This window comes from Schistocerca serialis, chromosome 8 (genome assembly GCF_023864345.2).
Source record: "Schistocerca serialis cubense isolate TAMUIC-IGC-003099 chromosome 8, iqSchSeri2.2, whole genome shotgun sequence".
Classification (NCBI taxonomy): Eukaryota; Metazoa; Arthropoda; class Insecta; order Orthoptera; family Acrididae; genus Schistocerca; species Schistocerca serialis.
In genome coordinates this window covers 10283766-10291284 of record NC_064645.1, presented here as the reverse complement: position 1 = coordinate 10291284, position 7519 = coordinate 10283766, and the positions used below count along the sequence as shown (strand labels likewise).

The 7519-nt window shown below is 43.0% G+C and overlaps 1 long non-coding RNA gene across 6 annotated transcripts in view; it reads right to left on the bottom strand.

Moving 5' to 3' along the window:
* Window positions 1-1967: 1967 nt before the first annotated feature.
* Window positions 1968-7519, bottom strand: part of LOC126416375 (uncharacterized) — a 51245-nt gene continuing 45693 nt past the window's right edge. For all 6 annotated transcript variants that reach the window (XR_007575443.1, XR_007575445.1, XR_007575447.1 and 3 more), the window contains one exon: window positions 1968-2150. This is a non-coding gene — a long non-coding RNA (uncharacterized LOC126416375). The remainder of the gene's footprint in view (window positions 2151-7519) is intronic.

The following is a 7519-nucleotide window of genomic DNA, read 5'->3' as shown; positions in this document are numbered from 1 at the left end:
TCTATTCAAATGTCACTGTAGATAGTCAAAATCCCGAGGTGGTCTAACGGCCTGCCCATAATGCTCCTTACATTCTCAATTGGGGAGAGATCCAGCAACTTTGCTGGCCAAGGTAGGGTTTGACAAGCATGAGGACAAGCTGTGTGCGGACAGGCTTTATCTTGCTGAAATGTAAGCAATGTAAGGCTTGCCAAGAAGGGAAACAAAATAGGATGTGCAGTATTGTCAACAGACAACTATGCTGTAGGGGTGACATCCATGTCACCCCTACAGCATAGTCGTCTGTTGACCAAAAGGGATCTGTTATGAAAAGAAATCGCACCCCAGATCATCAGTCCTGGTAGTTGGACCGTATGGGATGTGACATTCACGGTGGTATCCCACCGTCTGGGGCGTCTTCAGACACATCTGTGCTGATCATTGGGGCTCAGTTCATAGTGGGATTCATCACTGAAGCCAATTATATTCCAGTCAATGCAATTCCAGACCAGGGACGTGCCTGGGGACACACCAGATAGCAGTGCGATACCAACCTGGCTGCTGGCTGCCATACAGCCAAACGAGGACTGATGGTCTACTGTGCCATTTCTTTTCATAACAGGACCCCTTTGGTTGTCATCTGTGTCACCATTACAACACAGACATCTGTTGACGATATTATAAACCCCATTTTGTTTCTCTTCATGACAAGCCATCATTTGCTTACATTTCAGCAAGATAATGCCTGCCCACACACAATTCGTCTTCATACTTGCCACACCTTATCTTTGCCAGCAAGGTCACGGGATCTCTCCCCAACTGAGTATGTCTGGGGCATTATGGGCAGGGCCACCCAACCAGCTCATGATTTAGACAATACAATGTGCCACTTGGATAGAATTTGGCTTGATGTCCCTCAGTAGGACATCCAACAAATCTATCAATGCCAAGCTTGCTCAAGAGTCAGAGGTGGACCAACTTGCTCAATTTGTGAAGCTCTTTCTCTTGAATAAATCAATCAATTTTTCTGACATTGTAATTTTTTTTTTTTTTTTTTCTGTGCACGTACATCACATCTACATATTTCCATCCCACACAGATAATTCTTTCATGCTGCATAATGTTTATTTTTATCTTACGAGTGTAATCTAATGGACAGAGCCCATCTCAGCATAGGGAGTCTCTGCTGGTTGGGAGTGTGGAGGTGGACAGACAGAGAGAGGTGTACTAGGGGGACAGTAACAGTGTGAGAGATTGGAATGGGAGCAGTGGAGGGCATTGAGGTGTGGGGCCACAGGAACGAAGCCTAGAAACTTTAGCTGCGACATATTCTTCACTCCTGTAAACCCCGTTACCTAAACCTTTGCTAGTCTCTCTGTCTCACATATCTAGGCCTTTACCTGCTCCCACCCCAGCCTCACACCACCACACCTGCTTGATGAGGACTGTCCCATACTTTCTAATATCTAAAAATCTTCCTTCAATGTGCCAGTCTGCCACTCAGTGTCTCCTCTAGGTGGGGAGCAGAAAGCTATCCTATTTCATATTATTGTTATTCCATCCCAGATTTCCCAATGTTTAAAAATTAATTTTACACTTGCCGTAAAGTATTACACAAACACTAAGTGGTTATTTTTTCTGATTTTCAAATTATATTTTAATCTCATTTTTGTCCCTTTATCTAAACAACTTTGCAGTGTGACATTTCTGACGAAAGTACGAGTTATTCAGAAAGTAGGTAAAAAGTAGTGAATTCTTCCTTTGAATCACTCTCACTTAGTCTCAGGCGCGAGCAAATGTGTGTACCCGTATATGCATTTAGCTGTATCAAATTATCTTCCCCAACACACAAAATGGGGGTCATTATTCATTTTATCTTGAAAGTATGTGTGAAACGCACTTTCCACAAAAAGGCTCAGATGCATAACTCTCAAAATATGTGTTTGAACAATAGGTCTGGAATTTTTAAAGACAAGGCGAAGAAACCATTGGATTGTATAACTTTTTTATTAATCACAAAGAAACAACATGATTCAAAGACATCAACAACAGCAATGGACGTTCAAGTGAATTGTCTGCCTCCAATTCTGATCACAGAGAAACACTCCAATAGGAAAGAGGGCACAACATCCAGCTCCATTTTCAAAAGCTGCAATGTCAAATATTACAACCTGTAACAAAAAAAGGTCATGTGATAAATATTGTTTACATATCGATTACAGTAACAGAGGCATATATGATCTAATAGGAAGGGGGAACAGAAGGGCAGGACATGGGGAACAATGAACAGATGAGATGTGAAACCATGGTAAGTTAATAGTGGCGATAATGCCAGTTAATTACATGTGTGGGAAAAGCAACCACTCTTGCAATTCAGAGCTACTCTTGTTTCTGCAACTGATCTTCCGTTCTTTCATTGTTCCTATTTTTCTCATATTAATAATTCTAGTTATAGAAGGTTTTCTAACTAAAAGCTTATTAGCATTTTGTAATGAAACCGATAAACAATACAGTCACATTCTCTAATGGAAGAACACAGTACATCGCGTTCGTAAATAACTTGATCCAACAAAACTTTTTATATGAGTATCTCGACATTCATTACATGACATTTAATTTTAAGTATCAATACAAACACTTACATAAAACATTATTTACACTCAAAACCCATTATTCAAAACTGATGTCCATATGTGTAACTGTTTACAGTAGCAATTATTAATATAGTTACTATTGCTAGCTTTAATATGGATTGTTAAAAAGTTTAGAAATGTTAACTTAAAAATGAACTGTAAGCAAAATCTTTTCTGTTAAAAAGTTAATGTTGAAACCACTGGAGAAACATTATAATGTATTATTGTAGTCATCATGTACACTGAAAAAAAAAAAAAAAAAAAAAAATTGCAACACCAAAAAGTAATTAACGTAGAGTAATGAAATTTCAGGAATATATATGTCTAAGTAACTTATTTAAGTGATTAACGTTGCAAGATCACAGGATAATATAAGTGCGAGATACACCATTGCAAATGTGATACAGTAATACATTGAAATCCAGTGTAACTGCCCGAATGTAAGCATGCAAACATGCATGCATTGTGCTGGATATGAGTTTGTGGGATGAAGTTCCATGCCTGTTTCACATTGTCATCGAAACAGGGATGGTTAATGCTGTTTTTGGGAGACACTGGAGTTGTTCGACGATGTCCCGTGTGCACTGAATTGGAGCCAGACCTGGTGATCAAACAGGTCAAGGCAACATGTTGACGTACTGTAGAGTATACACCCATGCCTCCATCTTTGCTACCCTCCCTGTTTACCTCTACCCTGTTGCTTCATAACCTGGGTTGTGAGTAACTGAATCCACTTTCTCTTCTTCCCCTTCTTTCCCCTCTCTCCTCCCTGATGAAGGAACAAAGTTCCAAAAGCTAGGATACGTAAATTTTCTGTTATGTTTTGTGTATCTATTGGCTGTACTGGCCAGCCCCTCTATCTCTTTGTTAGTATTTGTTTCATGTCTTTATATGAGATTTTCCATCATCACAATAATGTTAGTTTATAATTTATGGACAGCCTAATCCATTATTTCCTGTCAAGGTTTGAAACTTCAGTAAATCATAATTTTTGTCTTGGTAAAATAAAGGTGATTAGATGTTTCCCTCATGCACATGTAAGAGACTGTCAGTTCACATCTACGTTTATAATCTGCAATCCACCAGGAGGTGCATGGTACATTGTACCAGTTATCAGGGTTTCTTGCTGTTTCATTCATGTATGGAGCGTGGAAGAATGATTGTCTGAATTTGTCTGAATGCCTCTGTGTGAGCAGTAATCATTCTAATCTTATCTTCACGATCCCTGTGAGAGCAATATGTGGGGGGTTGTAGTATATCCCTAGAGTAATCATTTAAAGACAGTTCTTGAAACTTTGCTAATACACTTTCTTGGGATAGTTTACACCTGTCTTCAACAGTCTGCCATTTCAGTTCCTTCAGTATCTCTGTGACACTCTCCCATGGATTAAGCAAACCTCTGACCATGCTGCCTTTCTTTGTATACATTCAATGTCTCCTCCTAGTCTTATGTGGTACAAGTCCCACACACTTTAGCAATAGTCTATGGTGGGGGGGGGGTCACACGAATGACTTGTAAGCATCTCTCTAGTAGACTGATTGCACTTCCCCATTATTATACCAATAAACCAAAGTCTACAACCTGCTTTACCCACAACTGAACCTATGTGATCATGCCATTTCATATTCCTACAAAGTGTTACACACAGGTATTTGTACGAGTTGGCAGATTCCGACAGTGACTCACCCATATTATAGTCACAGGATACTAAGTTTATACATTTCTAAACATTCACAGCAAGTTGCCAATCACTGCACTATGTTGAAATCTCATCAAGATCTGACTGAATATTTATGCAGCTTCTCTGAAATAGCACTTCATTACAGATAACTGCATCATCTGCAAAAATCCTGATTTACAGCAAGGTCATTAATGGACAAGAACTGCAAGGGCCCCAACACACTTCCCTGGGGCACACCTGAAGTTACTTCTACATCTGATGATGACTCTCCATCCAAGGTAACATGCTGTGTCCTTCCTATCAAAAAGTCCTCAATCCAGTCACGAATTTCACTTGATACCCCATATGATCGTACTTTTCACAGTCAGTGTAGGTGTGGAACAGAATCAAATACTGTTAGGAAATCAAGAAACACTATCTACCTGTTGCCTTGATCCAACGCTTTCAGCAAGTTATGTGAGAAAAGTGACAGTTGGATTTCATATCATCTATGTTTTTGAAAACCATGCTGGTTGATATTGAGAAGGTAGTTCCGTTCGAGATACCTCATTATGTTTGAGCTCAAAATATTTTCTAAGAATCTACAACAAATCGATGTCAAGGCTACTGGATGGTAGTTTTGTCACTCCTACAACCCTTCTTGTAGACGGGTGTGATCTGTAATTTTTTCCAAAAACTGGGTAAGGTTTTTTGGAGAGATTACAGTGAGAAGAGAGGATAACTCAGCCACAAATTCAATATAGAATCTGACGGCGATTCCATCGGGGTCTGGAGCTTTGTTTAATGATTTCAACTGTTTCTCAACACAACTGACACTAATACCTATTTCATTCATTTTTTCAGTGTACTAGGATTGAATTGGGGCAGTTCTCCTGGGTTTTTATTTGCAAAGGAACATTTGAAAATCGAGTTCATAATTTCAGCTTTTACTTTGCTACCCTCAATATCAGTTCCTGTCTCACTTGCTAGGGACTGGACACTAACTTTTGTGCCACTAACAGGCCTTACATACGACCAGAATTTATTTGGATTTTGTGAAATGTCATTTGACAGTATTCTGCTACAGTAGCCATTGAAGGCTTCATGCATTGCTCTCTTGACAGCCAAACATGTTTCATCCAGCGTCTCTCAATCTATAATCCTACACTTTGTTTTACACCTATTATGCAGTAATCTCTGTTCCTTTAGACGTTTTCTTTACAGTGACTGTATACCACGGAGGTTCCATCCCATTATGAACTGTTCTACTAGGAACCTATCTACTCAGTGCATGGTCAACTGTTCTTTTCAAGTAGAGGAAGAGCACCTCTACATGCTCCTGACCTGTCCTGAAAGTTTCAAGTTCCTCACTGAGATAAGATAATACTAATTTCTACTTAGTTAACTGAACGCATAATAAGAGGATCCTCACGACACAGTAAATAACTGTGCGTCAGTCGGGTGTGGTCAATGCGGAGCCAACAAACGACGACTGAGTCCCTGCGGGTGGCTCGCAGGGATGACCGCCAAACAGTCGTCGTCTCCTTGATATGACGGAGTTTGTTTGGCACGGGCAGGTTGCGCCATTCAGTGTCCCAGAAATCGAAAACTTTGCGGCGTAATAGTGCCCGCAAATCAGTCGCCGGGAGGCCAATCTCCAGAGGTGGTTTACTGATGGCCTCTTTCACCAGGCGGTCAACATTCTCATTGCCGGGGATCCCAACATGGCCTGGGGTCCACACAAAGACCACAGAGCGGCCGCTACGTGCAAGAGTATGCAGGGACTCATGGACAGCCATCACCAGATGAGAACGAGGGAAATACTGGTCGAGAGCTCGTAAACTGCTCAGGGAATTGCTACAGATAACAAAGGACTCACCTGAGCAGGAGTGGATATACTCTAGGGCACAAAAGATGGCGACCAGCTCAGCTGTGTAAACGCTGCAGCCATCCAGCAAGGAACGTTGTTCAGAATGGTCCCCTAGAGTAAGCGCATATCCGGCATGACCAGCAACCATCGAACCGTCAGTGTATACAACGCCAGAGCCCTGATACGTGGCCAAGATGGAATAAAAACGGCAGCGGAAGGCCTCTGGAGGGACGGAGTCCTTCGGGCCCTGTGCCAAGTCGAGCCGAAGGCAAGGCTGAGGAACACACCATGGGGGTGTCGCAAAGTGGCCCGGAAAGGAGGTGGAACTGTAAAAACCCTAAGCCCGGAGAGAAGCCCTTTGATGTGGACTGCGATCGTACAACCTGACCGGGGCCGACGTTCAGGAAGATGGACGACCGATTGCGGGAACAGGAGACGATAGTTTGGATGCCCGGGCAAGCTAAAAACATGGGCAGCATAAGCGGCCAGTAAATGTTGGCGCCTCAATCGCAGTGGAGGGACACCTGCCTCCACAAGTATGCTGTCCACAGGGCTGGTGCGGAATGCTCCTGTCACCTGTCGAACCCCACAGTGGTGAACGGGGTCCAGCAGTTGCAACGCTGAGGGCGACGCTGAGCCATACGCCACACTCCCATAATCAAGCCGGGACAGCACAAGGGCTTTGTAGAGCTGCAGCAGCGTATTACGATTGGCACCCCAAGTTGTGTTGCTGAGGCAGCGAAGGGCATTCAGATGCTGCCAGCACTGACGCTTGAGTTGACGAATATGTGGAAGCCAAGTAAGCCGGGCATCGAACAGCAATCCCAGAAAACGGTAAGTGTCAACAACCCTGAGCATGGCATCCTGAAGATAGAGCTCAGGGTGGGGATGGACAGTTCGACACCGACAAAAGTGCATAAAAAAAGTCTTCGCAGGAGAAAATTGAAACCCATGAGCTAGGGCCCATGCCTGCGCCTTGCGTATGGCCCCCTGCAACCTACGTTCTGCAACACTAATGGTGGAGGAGCTGAACAAGATGCAGAAATCGTCAGCATATAACGTGGGTGAGACAGACGACCCAACTGCTGCTGCAAGGCCATTAATGGCCACAAGGAAAAGGGGCACGCTCAATACTGAGCCCTGTGGAACGCCGTTCTCCTGGATATGAAGTGAACTATGGGATGTGCCAATTAAAATGCGGAATGTCTGAACAGATAAAAAATTCTGAATAAAAATGGGGAGAGAGCCCCGGAGACCCCACCCGTGCAACGTGGCGAGTATATGGTGCCGCCACGTCGTGTCATATGCTCTGGAGAGGTCGAAAAAGACGGAGACAAGGTGTTGGCGCCTGGAAAAAGCAGTGCGGATTGCAGACT